Raw genomic sequence first — 23,544 nt, forward strand, 5'->3', positions numbered from 1 at the left:
GTAATAATAATAATATTAAAGTGATGGTGACAGGCAGAATTTTCTAGAAGATGGAGAAAAAGGGCATCCCAGGAAGAGGTAACAGTATGAGAACTGTCAAAAAGGGTGGGTGGTTGTGTTCATAGACTTTGGAGACAGGCAGGCTTCTGGGTTCTGATCCTTAGCTCTGGCCATGGTCTGCACCTCTCTCATATGTCACCCCTGACTTCCTAGGCTCACCTCTGCCAAACCCACTCCTTTAATTCAAATCTTTGGTGATGCCACCTAGGCATTTGTATTTTCTAATCTAGGTTTGGGAACCACCAAAGTATACCATGGCCATGATCATGATTATATAATCTTTTTACCCACATCCTGACACTCTTTATTGCAATATTGCATAGTAGCTCCATTTTGCCTCCATACTGCCTACCAAGTTAAATCCATTCACATTAGTTTAGTCTCTAGCACCCTCACCTCAACCTCATTTTGGTGTGCTAAGATACTTTCTTGAGCCCTTCAACCACAACATATCTCCTGCCTTTATTATTATTTAATATGACATTCCTCTCCCATAACAATTTCATCCCCCTCCACTACCAATCCATATCACTCTCTTCAAGGCCCAGCTCACAACACATTGTCTCCAGGAGGTATATCCCCATATTTTTCTACCTTATCCTTTTTACTTTATATTCCCACATCACCTCAAGCTATTGTAATCTCTTTGGTCCAGAGTCAAACCTCACAATTTTTTAAATTAGTTGAGCAGTCTAATGAGTAAAGAAAAAGATAAATTTGAAGAATATGGAGCTTGTTTTTAATTGCATGTGTCCACCTAAACCAGTGAGTCACAAAATATTACAAAAAGCAGCCTGGCCAGGTTTGCTTTATTAAAATTTGTGTAAAATTATAATTAGTACATCAATTAGACACATATAAGCAAGATAAGTGTGAGCTAATTCGATACATGTAACCTAATGGATTACTTAAAAACAATTTTGTTAAGTATGTTAAGCCCTCTCATATATAAGAAGAAAGATACTTGGTGCCATGACCCCTCCCCTGTCAACTCCTCTCTCCAACCTCAGGGTAAGTGTACATTTGTAGTGCTCCCCATTTCCTCCACTTAGTCACACCAGGAAATTCTTTTATACACACACACACAATCTTCCACACCCTTCCTATATCTTCTCCCTGGCACAGCTTTCAACTCCAGAAAAAACTTTCCACCACTTACCCATATAGCCCCAACTAGCCATTCCTCTATTAATTTTAAATAATGTGTTAAGGGGATGGTGCTATTGACACAGAAACATTACAGCTGGTGTCATTAACCTCTAAAAGCCTTTAAATGTTAGGGAACAACATTTATTAAGCACTTACTTTGAACCAAGTGCTATGATAGGTTCTAAGTATACAGAATTTCATTTAGTCCACACTACAACCCTGAAAACATATAACTATTTTATAGATGAGGAAACTGAAGTTCAAAGAATCTAAGTCATATAGCTAGAAAGTCGCAAACTTGGATTATCTGATCTCAAAGTCCTTTCCTTACCACTCTGCTCCAAAATCTGGGAAGGTCCCTATAGAGTCTTCAAATCTTCACCAATCTCCATTTTGTTCCTTGAACTATTTTTTTTTTACTCCAGAACTACTTTTAAGATAATCAAACAAATTAATATCTCCATTTACTGTCTTTCAAAGAATAAAATGGTATTCTAGACTACCATATTTTTATTACCAATAATTGCAATTTCAAACATGTTCTGGGGTAAATATTCTTTTATGATGTGGCTTTTCTTTACAGAAAAATGAAAACCAAGTTCCCAAAGTTGATTTAAATGCCAACTTTCAGAATTTGAACCATTAAAACATTTGTGAGCTCCTTTGTAAAGTGTGTCTATTTCATTTTTCCAGTTAGACTGCATTATCCTTGAGTCCCCTACAGTTAATGTTACCATTAGCTGACATGTTTTCTTCAAATTGCCTGGTGTTTCCATCTGATTCCTCCCCTTACTCTGTTACTGCTACCCCACCCTTCAGCTTCATAACTCAATGGGTGAGGAGCAATATCACTATGGTAAAAGTATATATATTTTGACCTGTCCTTAAAAGTTTCCCTGGCACATAAGGACAGACATAGACTAATTGAATAAAATAGAGAGCCCAGAAATCCAGAAACAAACCCTCATATATATGCTCAAAAGATTTTTTACAAAGTTGTAAAGACCATTCGATGAGGAGAGAACAATGTTTTCAATGAGTGGTACTGGAAAAACTGGATATCAACATACAAAAAGATTGGCACTTTACCTTATACTATATACAAAACCTAACTCAAAATGGATCAAAAGCCTAAACATGTAAGAGCTAAAAATATAAAACTCTTAGAAAAAGATATGCACCATCATGAAAAAGTTCTTGACATTGGATTTGGAAATGATTTCTTGGATATGTCACCAAAAGCTCAAGGCAACAAAAGCAAAAAGAAACAAATTGGACTACATAAAAATTTAAAACGTCTATTCATCTAAAGACACAATCAACAGAATAAAAAGGCAACCTACAGAATAGAAAAAATATATTTGTAAATCATATATTTGATAAGGGATTAATATACTGAATAAATAAATAATTCCTACAGTTCAACAATAAGAAATAAATAATCCCATTAAAAATGAACAAATGACTTGAATAAATATTTTTCCAAAGATATACAAATGGCCAACAAGCACATGAAATGATGTTCAACATCACTAATTATTACATAAATGCTAATCAAAAACACAATGAGTTAACACCTTACACTCATTAGGATGGCTACTATCAAACAATAATAACAACAAATATTGGAGAGGATGTAGAGAAATTGGAATCCTTGTACACTGTTGGTGGGAATGTAAAATGGTACAGGTACTATGGAAAATAATATGTAGATTCTTCAAAAAATTAAAAATAGAACTATACCATATGATCCAGCAATTCTATTTCTGAGTACATCCCAAAAGAATTGAAAGCAGGGCATCAAAGAGATATTTGTTTATCCATGTTCATAGCAGCATTATTCATAATAGCCAATAGGTGGAAACAAACTAAATGTCCATTGACAGATGAATAGGTAAACAAAATGTGCTATATGCATACAATGGAATATTATTCAGCCTTAAAAGGAAGGAAATTCTGACACATACTACAACATAGAAGAACCTTGAAGACATTGTGCTAAGTGAAATAAGACAGACACAAAAGGACACATAGGTATGATTCCATTTATATAAAGTACCTAGAGTAGTCAAATTCCTGGAGACAAGAACAAAATGGTGGTTTCTAGGGGCTGAAGGAAGGGGAAAATGGGAAGTTGTTGTTCAATGAGTATAGAATTTCAGTTTTGCAAGATGAAAAGAGTTCTGGAGATTAGTTGCACAGTGATGTGAATGTACTTAACACTACTGAATTATACACCTAAAAATGGTTAATATGGTAAATCTTATGTTAGGTGAATTTTACCACAATTTTTTAAATTGTGGTAAAAATGGGTTTTCTGACAAAAATGTCTCCAAGATTAGATGGAGCAATGCAAAGATCTCTTTTGCCACAAGTATTCAGTTTCTGTGTCTGAACTTCTGTGAACTTTGTAGGAGATGAAGGTTGCTTTGGTAAACACCTCCAATCCTCACTCTGTATTACTAAGGTAGAGGGTGGAGGAGAAAAGCAGCATATGTTCAGTTGACGAGACACATTGTATCAGTCAGGGTCTCAGCGGGAAACAGAATTCCCCCCAGATACTCAAAAGATTCTAATAAGGGGAATGGACTATGAGATAATGAAGTACCCAGAGACTAGCAACACCAGGGTCCCATTGTTAACCCTAGAGGTGAAGAAATAAGAGGGGAAAATAATAAGTACAACCTTGTAGGGGTAGCTTCCTGGCAGAAGCTGGAGTCACAGCACCAAGGAAATAGCACCAAAGCAGAGAAGAAATATCCTGAGCTCTATCTCTTCCCACTCTTCAGTATTCTGCTGGAAACTCCCATTGGCTGATCCCAACTAGATATGGGCTATATACATACATGTGTTGGAGCTGGCAAACAGAGTAGGCAGCACACTTGGGTTCTAGTCCTGGTGCCGTTACTAACCACGGGAACTTAAGCAAATCAGTTAACCTACTTTTTGATTCTTGACCCACTTAGGAATTTTTACATAGGAACCCCTGTTCTGTTCCTTGACAGGGACTCTATGAGACTAAAATAAAATAATGAATGACAGAATCCTTTTTACCCTACAAAGTGCTGTTAGACATGGCAAAATATTTCTTCTGTTCTTTCCTTAACCCTTTCTGTTCTACATGGGAAGGTCAGAAAACAAAATGGCATAGAAGAAAATACTAAACTGGTAGGTGGTAGGTGGGAGACCTCTGGTCCTGAACAAGTGACTTTTTTTTCTCTGAATCTTGGTTTTTCCATGTATAAATATCTGAACTAAATGTTCTTATCAATGCCTCTTCCAATTCTATAGATTTTTCCAGCAAGATACACACACACACAGCCCTTCATTTTCCTCTGCCTCAAGTCACACACAGATATTTGTTCAATCACAGTTATTCGGTTTTGCTTTCATCAAACCAATATTGCCATCCAGGAAAGCAGAAACCAGGGCATTGATTATTACCTTGTCTTTTATATCATACCATGTGGGAGACCAATCGTCTCTAGGATAATCATCCAAGGCAATATTGCCCAGCATGTGTTCATCCAGAATGTTAACCAGTGTTATAAGGGGAAAATCAAATCTGTCTGGAAAATGCTGGGATAAACAAAGGCAAAAGGCACCTTTACCGTAGGACTTCTCATAGCCTTTAATGTTCTAATGTATGTTGTGCATCTCTGAGAGTGTTATAGCAGTAAACTATGTAGTATTTTCCTTTGTTTTGTTTTTGCCAAGCTTATTTGACTATGGAAATGTCCCACCACCACGGTCCCCATAGCATCTCAAGCCCAGTCCTATACCTAAATAGCCTCTCTGTGCATTCATACTTCAGCCCGAAAATGTTATATTTAAAATTAGAAATATATTTTAATCCATAAATATGCTCTCTCTCTCTTTCAGTCCTTGCCCTGGTGACCCCTGCAGTGAGGTGCTTCCAGATTGATTTTGGGGGGAAGGGAGGGACATAAAAAAGGCACAAATTTCTTAACCAAATCAGAAAAAGGTACACAAGAATGTCATTAAGACCAGGCAGTCCCTTGGTACTTGGCATTATTAGGCAAGATGAAATGCAGCTGCTCTATGTGCACAAATAATAATAATTCACATTTAAAGAGTAGTTTGCAGCTGCAGAGGGCTTTCACATGCACCATGCCATTTATAAACAATTGAGGGAGGTATGACCTCCATTTCAAAGATGAAAAACAGCAAGATTACATATATTTTTAAAGGACTCAAAAGCAGGTCTAGACATTTCAAATCCAGTGCTTCTTTTAATGCACCAAGGCTGGAGGCAGAAAGGTAAGATTCTCTCAGCTTTGCAGTGATTCACTCATTGGCCATTTGGTGCTAAGCATTCTACTTCCAAGACAGGAGGCAGGGATGAAGGTATCCTCTTACCCCTGATTAATCTCCAAGGATGGAGAGATAAGCAGAGAATCTTTAAAGAGGTTTTCTTTTATTGCAGAAGTTAACCATGCTCATTACAGAAAGATCAGAAACTGCAAATAAGCAAAAAGAAGAAAAAAATCAAAATACCAATAAACAAACACCCAAAGATACCTGTCCAGAAAAATTACAGTCATATGCCTCATAATGATGTTTAATCAGCAATGGACCACACATAACAATGGTGGTCTCCTAAGATTATAATGGAGCTGAAAAATTCCTATCTCTTAGTGACATTGTAGCCATCTCAATGTTGTAGTACAATGCCTTACTGTTTTGTCCCATTCTCAGTCTATTGATAGTAATGCTACAAGCTAGAAATGACTGGGGGCATTCACCTGGGCCCAGGTGAGCTTCCCAGGGACATCTCCCCTTTCTAAATTAATGTTACAATTGGACCCACCTTTGTGGTTCTTATTACAATTGCAAGATGCCCTTCAGCAATAACCATTAGGAAACTTTGAAGAAAATAAGTTTATTACTTACTGGCTCTGGAGTGGACTAGGCACACCAGGTTCACACAGCAAATTCTGATAAGGGGGAGGAGAGAGAGAGGGAGGGAGAGAAGGAGGGAGGGAGAGACAGAGACAGAGACAGAGAGACAGAGAGAGGGAGAGAAGGAATTGAGCTGAAGGAGCTCACCTGGGTTCTGCTTTTATTGTAGTCAAGGATGGGAGCCTAGAGTTTCATGGGGGAGGCAGCCTGGCTCTTTTATCTGGTTGAGTGGTTGGTAATGTGTTTGAGATTGTCATCTTTGAAGTGGATGTCTTGACAATCAAAGTACTTGCATTGCAAAAAGAAAAGTCAACTGTCAGGGCTTATACTACAATTACTCAATTACAGTTGTAGTGATGCTCATGTAAACAAACCTACTGCCAGTCCTATAAAAGTATAGCACATACAATTACAGTAGTAAGCTATACTATCTAGGTTTGTGTAAGTGCACTCTATAATGTTCACACACAAAGATGAAATTGCCTAATGTCATATTTCTCAGAGCATGACTACTATTTACACCGTGGTATATAATATTCTAGGCCCTGTTCTATGGATATTATATTATATCATGCATTTTCTTTCTTATGCTCCTTTTTCTGGAGTTGGGCCATGTCTTCCAATGGATGCTCACAATTGATGTGGTAGTGCTGCCCTCACAAATATGGTTAGGATTATCATATAGATGATGTGTCTTAAGATCATGGCATTTAAGAGTCAATGAGAAATGTTATTTTCCCCCAAATTATGCCAGACTGCTGTTTTGGAACCTTTTACAATCCCCTATGTTTCTTGGCATCATTACATGTAAAGAGATATATTTCTACAACAATATATTTAGTGATGCAAAACAGTTTACTGACTGAATCTATCACATTTTTAAAAACCCAAACACCTATTGCTGGCCATTTAAATTGTTTAAAACTTTTCTCAACTACAAATAGCATTAAGCAACAGATATTAACTGAAAAATTGAGACCTTACTAGGTGCCAAACATAGTACTGGGTGCTAGAGAAACATCAATGAATAAAATAGCTATGAAACCAACCCTCCAGGGGTGATAATCTAGTAGGGACAGAATGTAATAAACCAGTAAACATATTAATAAATATATAGGGAGATTTATAAAATGCCAAACACTGTGAAGGATAAGAACAATCTGTCTTTGGTTTAAGCAAGCATGGAAGACTTCTCTAAGGAAGGTGCAATTAAACTGAGTTCTGAAGGATAAGAAAGAAACAGCCAGTGAGGGAAACGCTGCACCAAAGTAGAATCCCCCAAGTGAACAGTGAAATACCCACTCTGCTACCAATATGGGATAGTCTCCTTTTTCTTTACCAATCTTCTAGGCAGGGAACTCCATTTTTAAATTAGCATTTTAAAAATTATTTCTAAGGTTGAACATATATTTTTACTTCATATTGTTTCCTCTCCACCAAAAGAGCTAATCAATAGCACTGTGTTCTCAGTTGTGACCAGATCGTGTCGATTATACGTAATCATAGCATACACCTAGTGCAGTGGTTCTCAATGTTCCCTCTGGGAAACTTAAAGTATAGTAACATCACCTGGGAACTTGTTAGAAATGGGAATTCTCCAGCTCCATCAAGACTGGCTAAATCAGAACCTCTGTGGGTGGGGGTCAGTAATCTGTGTCTTAAGAAGCCCTCCACATGGTTCTGATGTATGATTAACTTTGAAAACTATTCTGAAGGGGATAGTCAATGGATATGTGTAGATGGAGGTAGGTCACCTGATCAATAATGCCACCAAAGACACAAACCAGACAATAGAGGTCTCAGTTGCCACAACAAAAAAGGCTTGAGGAAAAAAGTTTATTTATCCTTTTGTCCAACAAATATTTTTTTAGCACCTACTATGCACCAGACGCTGTGCTAGGTACTGAAGATTTAATAAAGAAGTAAGACTAGGGTCCCTCCCCTCACAAAGCTGATTGTTTAGTGTAGCAATTCCTGAAAGTGAGTTGGGTGGCCAAGGAAAGTTCTAGCTTGCACTGTTTTTGAAATGTTGGAAAGCAGGAAAAATAAGTCAGTGACAATGTAAGTACATTCTGGTCAGGATAGAGGAGACAATAGTGGAAAGAGAGAAGTGGATACAGTTGATCCATCAAACTTGGTGCTGCCAAATCTCCTTTACAGACTGCTCCACAACAGAAATAAATTCCAGATGGGAGAGATGCCAAGGTTCTATGCAGTTCTCATTACCCATATTATTTCTACAAATTGCATGCATCCTTTTTTCCTTTTCTAGGCTGTGGAGCTACTGCCTCAATCGATTCCTGAAATGTGCCCCAAGGATTTGCAGTTCTGTGTTAATGTGATACATAAAATAAAGTCACCTTGACTTTGCATTTATCTGGCTTATGTAAGCCCTAACCTTTTACTGCAGTACAACAGAAATGCCAGATCCATTTTGTCTAGGCATGTAAACAAATATTCTGATTCCAAATAATATATTGGGGGCGCTGGTGAGTGTTAGAGCATGAAAACCTGGTGGGGTCAGGGAATTAAGCTACAGACTCAAGCCCTGGTATGGAGGAAAACACTAGGCTATGGCTCAGCCCCTCTTCCCAGGAGAACCACTCATTGCTCTAAGAACTTTGGAAAGAGATACAGAACGTTTCCTTCCACTGACTGTAAGCCAATGAAGCCATCCAGAGAAGGGATCTAATGAGCTCACTATCCCACCAAATTCCACAGCCTTGAACAAACTTTCTAAAAATGCTCTTTCCTAATTGAGAAGAAATAAATTAAAAAACAGAGGGAAAGAGTTAGGCTGCTACTAGTTTGTGGTTTTTTTCTGCCCCAAAGTAGGGTTTCTTAACTTTGGCACTCTTGATGTTTTAGGCCAGATATTTATTTGTTGTGGGACAGTCCTGTGCATTGTATAGCAGCATCCCTAGCCTCCAGTGACTAAGATGTCAGTAGCTTCCACACAGAAAAAAAATATTATGGCAACCAATGTGATATCACCAATGTTCTGTGGGGAAGGGGGTCAAAATTACCATCAATTGAGAACCACTGCCCTAGATGTAAGGGCAGTTTAGAGATCGTGGACATTAACTCTTGTGGAACTTCATAGATTATATTTTAGAAGCCTGATGGATCAAATCAGTCTAAATACAGAGGACATCACTCCAAGATTCACATAAATAATTTGAATATTAAACTCCCTCCCACCTATAATATTCTTTTAACTGCATCCACTGACTATTTTTTTTATTGTTGACACTATTACAGATGTCCCCCATTCCCCCCACTTGCCCCCCCAGCCCCTGACACACACACACCCTGGCCTTCACCACATTGTTGTCTATGTCCATGGGCTATGCATATATGCATATATCTTCTTTGGCTAATTTCTTCCAGTACCTCCCACCTTCTCCCCTCTGAGATCTGTCAGTCTGTTCCATGTATCCATTCCTCTGGTCCTATTTTGTTTGTCAGTTTATTTTGTTCATTAGATTCCACATATAAGTGAGATCATATGGTATTTGTCTTTCTCTGAATGGTGTGTTTCACTTGGCATAATGATATCCAGGTCCATCCATGCTGTGATGAAGGGTAAGAGATCCCTCTTTTTTACAGCTGCATAGTATTCCATTGTGTAAAGATACCACAGATATTTATCCACTCATCTACTGATGGGCACTTGGGGTGTTTTTAGATCTTGGCTATTGTAAATGACACTGCTATGAACATAGGGGTGAGCATATACTTTCTGATCGATGTTTCAGGATTCTTAGGATATAAGCCCAGAAGTGGAATCACTGGGTCAAACAGCAGTTCAGTTTTTAATTTTTTGAGAAAACTTCATAGCATTTTCCACAGTGACTGTACCAGTCTGTATTCCCACCAGCAGTGCACGAGGATTCCCTTTTCTCCACATCCTCACTAGCACTTGTTTATTAAGTTATTGATGGTAGCCATTCTGATAGGTATGAGGTAATAACTCATTGCAGTTTTAATTTGCATCTCTCTAATGATTAGTGAGGTTGAGTATTTTTTCCTATGTCTATTGGCTATTTGTATGTCCTCTTTGGAGAAATGTCTATTCAGGTCCTTAGTCCATTTTTTTAAAAGTAGATTATTTGTCTTCCTGATGTTGAGTTGTATAAGTTCTTTATACATTTTGGAAATTAACCCCTTATCAGATGTATCATTGGCAAATACGTTCTCCCATACAGTGAGTTCCATTTTCATTTTGTTGATGGCTTCTTTTGCTGTCAGAAGCTTTTTAGTTTGATGTAGTCCCAATTGTTTATTTTTTCTTTGCTTTCCTTGCCATAGCAGATATATTGGCAAAAATAATGCTGTTCGAGATGTCTAAGATATTACTGCTTATGTTTTCTTGTAGGATTTTTATGGTTTTGCCACTTACATCTAAGTCTTTTATCCATTTTGAGTTTATTGTTATGTATGGTGTAAGTAAGTGGTCTGGTTGCATTTTTTTGCATGTACCTGTACAATTTTCCCAACACCATTTATTGAAGAAACTATCATTACTGCCTTGTATGTTCTTGCCTCCTTTGTCAGATATTAATTGACATAAAGGCATGAGTTTATTTCTGGGCTCTCTGTTCTGTTCCATTGATATATATGCCTGTTCTTTTGCCAGTACCAGGTTGTTTTCATTACAATGTCTTTATTGTAGTTTGATATCCGGTATTGTGGTCCCTCCAACTTAGTTCTTTCTCAAGATTGTTGAGGCTACTCAAGGTCTTTTTTGATTCCATATAAATTTTTGGAATATTTGTTTTAGATCTGTGAAATATGCCATTGGTATTTTAATAGGGATTACATTGAATCTGTAGATTGCTTTGTATAGTATGGACATTTTAATGATGTTAATTCTTCTGATCCATTAACATGTATATGCTTCCACTTATTTGTATCTTCCTTTATTTCTTTCTTCAATGTCCTATACTTTTCCGAGTACAGATATTTTACGTCCTTGGTTAAGTTTATTCATAGGAACCTTATTTTTTTGTTGCAATGCTAAACGGTATTGTTTTCATAGTTTCTCTTTCTGAGAATTCATTATTGGTGTATAAAAATGCCACTGATTTATGGATATTAATTTGTATCCTGCTACTTTGCTGAATTCATTTATTCAATCTAGAAGTTTTTTTAGTTGAGTCTTTAGGATTTTCTATGTACAATATCATGTCATCTGTGAATAATGACAGCTTTATTCAATCCTTTCCAATTTGGTTGTCTTCTATTTCTTCTTCTTGTCTGATTGCTCTGGCTAGGACTTCCAGTACTATGTTGAATAAGAGTGGTGAAAGCGGATATCCTGTCTTGTTCCTGATGTTAGGGGAAATGCTTTTAGCTTTTGTCCATTGAGTATGATGTTGACTGTAGATTTATCATACGTGGCCTGTGTTATGTTGAGGTATAATCCCTCTATTTCCACTTTGCTGAGGTTTTTATGATAAATGGGTGCTGGATTTTATCAAATGCTTTTTCTGCATCTATTGATATAATCATGTGATTTTTATCCTTTATTTTGTTTATGTGGTATATCACATTTATTGATTTGTGAATATTGCATCAATCTTGTATACTCAGAATAAATCCCGCTTGATTACGGTGTTTGATATTTTTAATGTATTGCTGGATCCAGTTTGCTAGTATTTTGTTGAGGATTTTAGTATCTATGTTTATCAGGGATATTGGCCTATTACTTTCTTTCTTCATAGTATCTTATCTGGTTTTGGAATTAGGATAATGCTAGCCTCATAAAAAGAGCTTGGAAGTCTTTTCTCCTCTAGAATTTTTAGGAATAATCTGAGGAGAATAGGTGGTTGTTCTTTGAATATTTTGTAAAATTCACCTGTGAAGTCAAGCCAGTCCAGAACTTTCGTTTGATGGGAGTTTTTTTCATTATAGCTTCAATTTCTTTAGTTGTTATTGGTCTATTCAGGTTTTCTGATTCTTCCCGATTCAGTTTTGAAAGACTGTATTTGTCTAGGAATTTGTCCATTTTATTCAGGTTGTCAAATTTTTTGGTAGATAATTGTTCATACTATTTACTTACAATCCTGTGTATTTCTGTGATGTTAGTTGTAACTTTTCCTCTTTCATTTCTGATTTTATTTACCTGGGTCCTGTCTCTTTGTTTCTTGATGAGTCTGGCTAAAGGTTCATCAGTCTTGTTTATCTTTTCAAAGAACCAGCTCTTGGTTTCATTGATTTTTATTTGTTTGTTTGTTTTTTGTCTCTATATCATTTATTTACACTCTGATCTTTATTTCATTTCCTTCCTTCTATTTACTCTGGGCTTTTCTTATTATTCTTTTTCTAGTTCTTTTAGTTGTAGTAATAGATTGTTTATTTGAGATTTTTCTTATTTCTTGAGATAGGTCTGTAATGCTATCAACTTTCCTCTCAGGACTGTTTTCACTGTGTCTTATAGATTTGGTAGTGTTGTGTGTTCATTTTCATTTGCTTCCAGGTAATTTTTTTATCTCTTCCTTGATCTCACTGGTGACCCATTCATTGTTAAATAACATGCTATTTAGTCTCTATGTGTTTGAATGTTTTTGAGTTTTTTATTGTAGTTTATTTCTAGTTTCATGCCATTGTGATCCGAGAAGATGCTTGATATGATTTCAATCTTCTTGAATTTGATAAGACTTATTTTGTTTCCTAACTTGTGGTCTATCTTTGAGAATGTTCCTTGTGTACTTGAGAAGAATGTATATTTTGCTGCTTTGGGATGAAATGTCCTGTAAATATCAATTCAGTCTATCTGATCTAGTGTTCCTTTTAAGATAGCTGTTTTGTTGTTGCTTTTTGTCTGGAAGTTCAATCCAGGGCTGCCAGTGGAGTGTTAAAGTCCCCTGCTATAACTGTATTGCTGTTGATCTCTCCTTTAATGTCCACTAAGAGTTTTCTTATATATTTCAGTACTCCTATATTGTGTGCATATATGTTTACCAGTGTTATTGGAGCAACCTCTTTATTATTATGTAGTGGCCTTCTTTGTCTCCTATTATGGCCTTTGTTTTGAAGACTATTTTGTCAGGTATAAGTATTGCTACCCCAGCTTTCTTTTTGTTTCCATTTGAATGGAATATTTTTTTCCATCCCTTCCCTTTCAGCCTGTCTGAATCTTTAGCTCTCAGGTGGGTCTCCTGTAGATAGCATATTATATATAGGTCATGTTTTCTCATCCATTCAGCTACCCTGTGTCTTCTGATTGGAGCATTTAATCCATTTACATTTAAGGTTATTATTGATAAGTACTTATTTGTAGCCATTTTTATTCTTTATGCCTATGTTCCTGTCTCTCTTTCTTTTTCTTCTTAAGGCAGTCCCTTTAACATTTCTTGCAATGCTGGTTTAGTGGTAATGAACTTCTTTACCCTTTTTTTCCCTCGAAGCTCTTTATTTCACTTTCAATTTTAAACGATAGCCTTGCTGGATAGAGTAGTCTTGGTTTCAGATCCTTACTTTTCATAATTCTGAATACTTCATGCCATTTCCTTCTGGCCTATAGTGTTTTTGTTGAGAAATCAGCTGATAACCTTATGGGAACTCCCTTGTAGGTAACTGTCTCTTGCTGCCTTTAAGATTCTCTCTTTGTCTTTAACCTTTGCCAATTTAAATATGATGTGTCTTGGTGTCAGTCTCTTTGGGTTCATCTTGATTGGGATTCTCTGTGCATCCTGAACTTGTGTGACTTTTTCCTTCAACAGGTTAGGGACATTTTCTGTCATGTTTCTTCAAACAGTTTCTCTGTCCCTAGCTCTCTCTCTTCTTCTTCTGTTACCCCTATGATGCTGATATTGTTACACTTGATGTTGTCCCAGAGGTTCCTTAGACTTTCCTCATTTTTAAAAAAATATATCTTTATTGATTTCAGAGAGAGGAAGAGAGAGGGAGATAGAAACATCAGTGTTGAGAGAGTCATTGATCAGCTGCCTCTTGCATGCCCTCCACCAGGGATTGAGCCCGCAACCCGAGCATGTGCCTTGACCAGGAATCGAACCTCGATCTCCTGGACCGTAGGTTGATGCTCAACTGCTGAGCCACACTGGCCAGGATCCTCATTTTTTAAAATTCTTTTTTCTTTCTGATGCCTTGCTTGGGTGTTTACTGTTCTCTTGTCCTCTAAATCACTGATTTGGTCTTCTGCTTCATTGCACCTGCTGTTGATTCTTTCCAGTGTGTTCTTCATTTCTGACTGGTTCTTTTTTATGGTTTCTATATTTTTTTAATGCTTACTATTTCTTTGTTTAAGTTCACACTAAGATCATCCATTCTTCCCCTAAGGTCACTCAGCATCCTTATAACCATTGTTTTAAACTCTTCATCTGGTATTTTGGTTGCTTTCACTTCCTTTAATTCTTTTTCTGGGGATTTCTCTTGTTCTTTCATTTGGGGTATATTTCTCTGTCCCCTATTGTGTTTCTGTGTATTAAGTAGATCTGTTATGTCTCCCAGACTTGTTATGATGACTTTATGATAGGTGTCTTGTTGGGCTCAGTGGCACAGTCTTCCAGATCACCTGAGCTTAGTTTTCTAGGAATGTTTTTTGTGGGTTATGTGAACCCTCCTGTTGTCATTGAGTCTTGAATGCTGTTGGCCCTTCTATGGATATAGTTATTGTTTCAGGCTGGGTGACCATAAAGATAAACCTTGATCACCATCTATGAGTCTCCATGCAGGGGCTTCCTTCTGAGGCAATGTTGTTCACAACAGGGTCTGGTGCTTACAGAAATCTTCTTTTGGGTGTACCACTTATGTGTCTACCTGGGTGAAGCTCTGATGTGATGCAAAACCCACCAATGTTGTCTGAAGTTGGTCACTTTGTGTTCTGTTCCAAGGCCTCCCAGGAGGTTCTCTGGTGCAAGCCATTGTCAGATGCCCTCCCTGCCAGGCCCTAGGCAGCCTGTCTGAAGCTCAGTAGGGCAGAGCCCCTAGTAGTTTGGCTGGTGGGACCTCTGGAGCCCAGAGGTTGGGTCTGCTAGAAGCCAGGAGGGTGTTTCTATTGGCTCTCCCATAAAGGGGAAGCACAAGTCAGGTTCCTGGGAAAATAGGAAGAATGGCCCTGCCACAAAGCCAGTAAATGACACCCTTGAGTCTGCCCAGTCTTTTATGCCCTGGCCTATGCAGCTGTATCCTTAGCAGGGTTTAAGATGCAGGGTGGGACAAGTAGGTTTCCAGAGGGTGTGGTAGTTGCTTTTCTCCAGGCTGATGCTGCTTGGAGGGGTTTGTTCCTCTCAAGAAAAATGGCTGCTGGTATCAGAGGATGATCCAGCACAAGGATCCTTGCAGCTGCTCAAGAGTGTCTCTCCCCAAATCCACCCACTCCAGACTCTCTTCAGGCAACTCCAGTGCTTACTGCCCACCTCACCCCCCACCAAAGCCCAGGGTGAGTGGTTACAAATGAAAATTTTGCACATTAGCCCTTTAAAAAAGTGGCTTTTTCTCCAGCTGGCTCAGCCTCTCCTTGCCAGGCAGAATTCCCGCCACCTTTCACAGCTGGATACTATGCAGGTACCTGTTCCTGCTTCTGGTGCTCAGAACTGGGGAGCCTGATCTGGGGTCTAGGCTTCATAGCTCTCAGGGGGAACCTTCAACAGCTGAGGGATCCCTCTGTAATGTTGGGCTGCTGTCTGTGGGAGTGGGGCCAGGCCCCTTGTATCTCCACCCTTCCTCCCAATCTTGAGGTGGCCTCCTCTGCCAGTCTTTGGTTAAAAGTTTTCACTTCAGATTATTTTCAGTTGGTAATTCAGGGTAATTGTTCCCCAATTTATTTTTACTTCCAGTTTGGTTCAGGGAGGAGGTGCTAGAAAGATCCACCTACTCTAGCACCCTCTTGAAAATCTATGCCTCCACTGACTAAACAACCCAGCATCATTGGAGCAATATTTTCACTAACTAAACATGAATTCCCAAAAATAAACAATAAGGAGCCTAAATATGATAACTACTCCTTACAAACAAATGACATGTCATACTTTTAATCTGTCATTTTATTTGGGTTCAGTTTAATATTCATTAGTTATTTTCTATGCACCAAAAGCCTTTCATACTTATACCATCTGTATTAATTTTCTGTGGCTACTATAACAAATTATCACATAATTGGTGGCTTAAAAAAAAAAAATCTATTCTCTCAAAGTTTGGGATATCAGAAGCTGAAATTAGCATCACTGGGCCAAAATCAAGGTAGTGTCAGGGTTATACTACCACCAGAGCATCCAGGGGAGAATTTTGTGTTCCTTGACTCTTCCAACTTTTGGTGCCAGAATTCCTTGGCTTATAACCACACAACTCCAATCTCTGCCTCTGTGGTCACATTACTTCTTCCTTTTCTGTGTGTTATCAAATCTCTCTATCTTGTAAGGATACATGTGGTTGTATTAAGAGTCTACCAAATAATCCACCATAATTTCCTCTTCTTAAAATCCTTAATTTATCTTTCTCTGACTGGCTTATTTCTCTTAGCATAATACTCTGATTTCACTTATATGTGGAATCTAATAAACAAAATAAACTGATAAAAAAAGATCCAGAGACACTGAAGCAAGCAACAGACTGTCATATTTCAGAGGGAAGGGGGGGAGGAAGAGATTAACCAATGAATTTATATGCATATATGCATAACCCAAGGACACAGACAATAGTGTGGTGAAGGCTTGAGGAGGGAGTGGAAGCAGGGTGGAGGGCTTCAATGGGGGGAACAAAAAGGGACATCTGTAATACTTTCAATAATAAAGATAAAATTTTTTTAAATTCTTAATTTAATCATATCTGCAAAGGCTTCCTTTTTTAAAAAAAACAAACATATCTTTATTGATTTCAGAGAGAAGAAAGGAGAAGGAGAGAGAGAAATAGGAACATCAATGATGAGAGAGTCATTGATCGAGCCCGCAACCTGGGCATGTCCTGACCGGGAATCGAGCCCCAATTACCTGGATCCCATGTCGACGCTCAACCACTGAGCCATGCCCAGCCGGGCTACAAAGGCTTTTTTTTTGCCTTCTAAAGTAACATTCACAGGTTTCAGAGATTAGAACATGCATTTTTTTTTTTTTTTAGGGTTGGCCCAATTATCAGCCTACCACATGATCTTTGTGAAGCAGGTAAGAAGCAAAGATTATTATTTCCATTTTATATATGAGGAAATACTGGCGTAAAAAAAAAGTTAAATGACATAAAAGGTTGCATAATGAGAGACTGGCAGAGATCAAGCAAGAATCCAGGGCTCATAACTCTTCTTTAATTAACTACGGCCCCGAAATGTAGATACCTATTTCACCTTCCTGCAGAAAGCATAGGTAAAGGCATTGTGGAGTCTGTATAATCATGAGGATTGGGAAGTAGTATTTATTGGCTAGGGAAGATTCTGGAAAACCTTATATCATGTTGAGGGCTTTAGGGGTAACTAACCACATAGAATCTCTCAAGATATTGGAATAAAACAAGGCAAACAAAAGGAGACTTAACCTGGTATTAGAAGAAAGCAGGTAAGCCTTTTAATATGCATTGAGTGTATGACAGCATTCTGTTTTATCTGCTATTCATCACTGTACATAAGCCTGAGTAGGCATATGCTATGTACAATTATGCAAAACAGTTTCACACAATAGTCTCCAGTTGGATTCTCATAAAATATCTGTATGGAAGGGCAATCATTATAATCATTTAATTTGATAGATGAGGAAACTAAGTTTCAGAAAGTTAAGTGACTTTCTCAAATTGGAATAAAATCCAAGCTTTCTTCCTCTTGTCATAATTGTGTCTTTAAATATCATGTCTCATTTAAGAATGACATATCCACATGTCTCATAAGGTTGTGATCCATAGCTACTGAGATGTCAGTATAAATAACAAATGTCATTTTATATATTTAAAGATTTTTTAAAATTGATTTTTAGAGAGAGAGGAAGGAAGAGGGAGAGAGAGAAACATCAATGTGAGAGCACATCAATCATTGATGGGCTGCTTCCTGCAGGCCCCCTGCTGGGGATCTCTCCCACAAACCAGGCATGTGCCCTGACTGAGAATCGAACCAGCAACCTTCTGGTGCATGGGGCAATGCCCAACCAACTGAGCCACACCAGCCTGGACACTTTATATATTTAGTTATGTAGTTCAACCATCAAGAAACTCAAATACCCTTTAGGCACTTTTCATGTAATTCAGATACATGAACAACAGGTGGCAGTAAGTTCCTTGGGTAAGTGGTTTGATTGATCAACTTTAAACTAAGTGTACTTACCTTATATTACAACAAACAATATGGCTTTTCACCCTAGCCAGTTTGGCTCAGTAGTTAGAGCATTGACCTGCAGACTGAAGGGTCTCAGGTTCAATTCTGGTCAAGGGCACATAGCTCAGTTGCAAGCCAGATCCCTGGCCCTGGTTGGGGGTTGCGTGTGGGAGGCAACCAATTGATGTTTCTGTCTCTTCCTCTCCCTTCCACTCTCTCTAAAAAGCAATGGAAAAAATATCTTTGTGTGAGGATTAACAAAAAAAAAGAAAAAGAAATGTGGCTTTCCAGTACTTTAAATTTTATAAAGAATATTAAACTTTGCTAGTCTATCTTAATATGTTCAGATATGCTTAAATAGTAGGCACATAACATCATTTTAAAAAATTAAATATATAATTTACTGTCTTTCAAAATAATTCCTTAATCAGCTATAGTTGAACTAAAGCTTGGTTCCATCCTCAGACTATAATTAGATACATTTTACTTTAAATATTTATTTTTAAATCAAATTTCTTCCTGACTAGCACTTGGCCTCAAGATTTCTATTTGCCTAACCAACAAAAGAGCCATGGGCTCTTTTTCTCAGGTGGAAAAAGCTTTTATTTGTCCCCAGTTTCTCTTTAAGATTTCAAAGAAGGACTTCTAGAATGAGAAATGAGTAGGCAAGACAGTTTCTCCTTTTCAGTTTCCTATCTTTATATTTTCTGCCTCTTCTCAGCAAAGAAACTATCAAATAGCAATGTGTTATTACTTGAAGCACACAGCCTCATAGCTTTTCTTGCTATAAGAACAAGGTAAATTTTCATTTGAGTCCTATAAAGATAGTGTCTTAGTTCATTAGGGCTGCTATAACAAAATACTATAAATGGGTGTCTTATAAACAATAAACATTTATTTCTCACAGTTTCGAAAGCTGGGAAATCCAAGATCAAGGCTCTGGAGGATTCATTGTCTAGCAAAGAACCACTTCCTGGTTCAGATACATTCATGTTTTACTGTGTCCTCACATGGCAGAAGGGGCTCTATGGTATGTCTTTTATAAGAGCAATGTCCCATTGATGAGGGCTTTACTATAATGACCTAAGGACCTCTTAAAGACCCCACTTCTTGCCCAGCCGGGCATGGCTCAGCAGTTGAGCATCGACCTAGGATCTAGGCGATCAGGGTTCGATTCCCAGTCAGGGCACATGCCCGGGTTGTGGGCTTGATCAATGACTCTCTCATCATTGATGTTTCTATCTGTCTCTCTCTCTCCTTTCCTCTCTCCAAAATCAATAAAGATATATTAAAAACAAAAAAACAAAAAAAAAAACACCCCACTTCTTAATACTGTCACATTGGGCATTAGGTTTCAACATATGAATATTGAGAGGACATGAATATTCAGTCTATAGCAGATAGCAAGATCCCTCCTCCGAAAAGATATTTCCAAAGGGCCTTGCATGGTGTGGCTCAGTTGGTTGCAGCAGCATCTGGTACATCGAAAAGCTGCAGGTTCATTCCCCAGCCGGGCCTGTGCAGAAGGCAACCAATTGGTGTTTCTCTCTCTCATTAATCTCTCTCTCTCTCTTTGGCTCTCCAAAATAATTAAAAAAAAAAAAAAAAAAGGCATATCCTCTAGTGAGGGGGGAAAAAAAGATATATTTTCAAAGGTAGTTGCTAGCTTAATGTAACTTGAAATTTACAGATGATGAGTTTCCTTAGCAAATCTCTAAATACCTGCAACATCCACACAGTGCCTTCTGCCACAGATGGAATCCTTTTTTCCAAGCTAAGTGATAAAAACCCAACCTCACAACAAAACAGCAAATCAAAAAATTCACACATATTTAAGCACTTTTATACAAAGATGTTCAATGGTTGCTCCAGAGATACACTGGTATATTGTAGTAAACAATGTCTAGGTTGTCACCAGCCTGAAAGGTGAAACTGCCTAAGCTTGGCACTCTGCTAGGAGCTGTGAGAGCTCAGGGGAAATGTAAGCCACAGTTCCTGTCTCAAGAGATTTACAATCCAATGAGGAGAGGAGATTCTTAAATGAAGCATTTCTATAGTATAGATATAACATATACATAAGTACCTATTTTAAAGAGTTATTGTAGATAGTATCAAGTACAGTACAGTAGATTATAGTAGATAGCTAGGTTTCATGGAAGAAAATTTAAAGGATGGTTATATTTTACATGAACATATACAAGAGGCAAAAATAGTTCAGGTGGAGGGAATAAGCTCACAAAGGCAGAGAGAATGAATTTGGTAGAATTGCATGTCAGAATAAGGACATGCCTGGATGGTGCAGAAATTAGGATGGAGAAATATAGCCAAGTTATATAACATATGATCTTAAAGGCAGAGAGCCTGAAAAAGATGATCAGCTTTTAATACTTTTCATCTCTCTGAGTATGAAAGACTGGGTTCTAGCAGTAAGAATGCTTAGATCAGAGAAGTTCTGGAGTTAGGATTAGTGACAAAGGAGAAGCCAGGTGTGGGGGAGTGAAAAGGGACAATCCATGAGAGGAAGAGAAAAGGGAGTGACCATGATTTTGAGGGATAAGCCAATGAGAAAGAGCAGAAAGCCATCAGTACTAACAGAAGCCCAACAAGAGATAAAAAAGAGTGATGAGTTCTCTTTGGTATGATTAGTCTCTGAGGGTGATAGGTACATCCACAGAAGAGACAATTGAAGATGTGGTCTCAAATGTAGGAAGAGAGTTAAACAAAAAACATTCTTGCCTCTTGGAGCAACTGAGCATAGCCCATCAATAACATCAGAGTCCCCAGATCCAATGTGGCATCTTCCATTTTTCCTCCAAATGTTCAGTGCTATTAATCTTCCCTCCCCATGGATTGTGCATTTAATGGCTGTCACATCGCTTGGGAAACTTGATTGCAACACTGTCATTTCATGAGCACCAGTAAGAAGGCTTGTAACAAACTCCTTGCAAAAGACAATTTTCAGATAAAATATGCACGTGTCATATCTGCAGTGAGCATCTGTCAGCCTCATCATAGGCTGAGCATAGAGAATTAGTTTCTAATCCTTAACACTCTAGCTTCCCCATGCTGCTTCTCGTGAGTGGATTGAGGCATGCAAATTAAACTTAATTTATTTGATTTGCATTTGATCAATTCAACTTCACTGCCCATAAAGTGACAGGTAAAACAAAAGTGTTTTCCAAATTGACCAGCTTGTCTAAGACCATTGAGAATGAAAGAGTCAAACTATAAAATATCTTCCTGCAAATAAGGGGAACAATGTTCATAAAACATGTTGACTTATTTCCTACTGCAGAGGTATATGCAACATAACCTGTAAAAAATAGATCAGACATTCTGTTAATTTCAAGGCATGTTTGAGAAACTAGCAAAAAAAAAAAAAAAAAAAAAAAAAAACTCAGCAAACTATCTTAAATCCTCTTTACCAGCTGAGGTGGTTGGTTATAAATAAAAAATTAAAGAGACAGGATCTTCAAGGTCACCAAAGAGGTTACTCTGCCCCTTCCCCATAGGGATGTTGGTAGAATATAGTGGTTTTAAGAATATGAACTGGGCCCAGCTGGGCATGGCTCAGCAGCTGAGAATCAACCTAGGATCCAGGGGGTCGCAGTTCGATTCCGGGTCAGAGCACATGCCTGGGTTGTGGGCAAAATCCCCAGTCACAGGCATGCAGGAGGCAGCCGATCAATGACGACTCTATCATCATTGATGTTTCTATCTCTCTCTCTCCCTTTCCCTTCCTCTCTCTGAAATCAATAAAGATGTATTTTTTTTTTTTTTTTTAAAGTATGAACTGGATAATTTGACTGACAGGGTTCAAATCCCAGGTCTGCCACTTATTAGCCCTGTCACCTTGAGTAAGTTATGTCTGCTGTCTGAACTTCTGTTTTATAATATGGAGATAATAACAATATTTAGCTCATAAAGAGGATTAAATGAACCAACATATTTAAAACACATATCATGGTATCTGACACATAGTAGGTATTTAATAGATGTTATTATAATTATTTCAATTTCTTTCCAGCAATATGTCTCTGTCATCAGTTACATGGATATTAGTAGATAACTATAATTCTAATGCTTATAATTATCAAGAACTTTAATTTATACAAAACACAATCACTTATGCCCTTGGACCAAATGTAGAAGATGTTATCGTCGTCATACCTCTTCACTCTTACCACTTCAGAGCATGCTGCCCCAAAGTCCTGCTGCCAACACCTGCATTTCTTTGCCTCAGAACTTTCTCTGAATGCTAAAGCCTGCTTTGTCAACCTGAGAGGCAGGTTGGATGTGCCAAGGTATTAATGGCCTTCAATCAAATTCTGAAAGAAATTAGTTTCACCTCACCCCTCAGGCAGGGTAACTCTGAAGCAGATATTGTACACTATCTCCCAGACTTTTCCCTGAAGGCTTAAGTCCCAGCCACTTTCTGTGGTAACTAGTTTATTAATGTTCCCTTTAATTCCTGCTTTCTTCCCCTCCTTGTTTCACTACCCCACTCTTCTATCAGTGTTTCCTTCAACTCTCAAACTCTTTACACTTGGATACTTGCCTTAGTTTGAGGAATCCAAATTATGACCTCACAAATCTCTGATATAGGTGAGGGCAGACATAATAATTTTGCATAAGTAGACTGAGTTGTGGCTATTGTGGATACTTAAAGGAAGAGCGTGGCCTAGAACCCAAGTCTCTTGACTAGCTATATTCTTTTTTCTGTTACCAGAGTATGTATCATAGCATTTCCCAGCTGCACACAAACAGACTGATAATTTCAGTAATTCCCCATTATCCTTATTTTAGATCAGTTGATCTCCCAAAAGTATGTCTGTGCAAGGCAGAAAAGGGTCACACTCCAATTGACTCATACCATTGAACTTTCCCATGTGTGACATGCATATTTATCATTTTGTTCTTTAAATGTATGATCTTAACTAGCCATCTATCTAATGAAAACTGAATTATCTGTCAGGGTCTGGAAATAGATTGTTCTAGTTCATCAAAGAGTCTAGCTAATAGAGTAGTTGTGAATTAGCTGAAACTGTGTGTGTTTTTAAAGTAACACTTAGCATGGTGGTTGTGCTAAATGCAAGTTAAGTTTCCTTTGATAATTTGTTAGAAAATTGAGATCTCAAGGGCCTCAGGCCCATGTGTGT

General features: G+C 37.9%; 1 protein-coding gene across 1 annotated transcript in view; it reads left to right on the forward strand.

Annotated features, from left to right (window-relative positions):
* TRPC5 (transient receptor potential cation channel subfamily C member 5) overlaps positions 1–23,544 on the forward strand; it is a 272,059-nt gene that overhangs the window by 31,944 nt on the left and 216,571 nt on the right. The window contains exon 2 of the mRNA XM_016198072.2: positions 17,212–17,255. The gene's annotated coding sequence lies outside the window, so the exon portion shown is untranslated. The remainder of the gene's footprint in view (positions 1–17,211; positions 17,256–23,544) is intronic.

The sequence above is a fragment of the Miniopterus natalensis genome, chromosome X, assembly GCF_054644295.1.
Source record: "Miniopterus natalensis isolate mMinNat1 chromosome X, mMinNat1.hap1, whole genome shotgun sequence".
Taxonomy (NCBI): Eukaryota; Metazoa; Chordata; class Mammalia; order Chiroptera; family Miniopteridae; genus Miniopterus; species Miniopterus natalensis.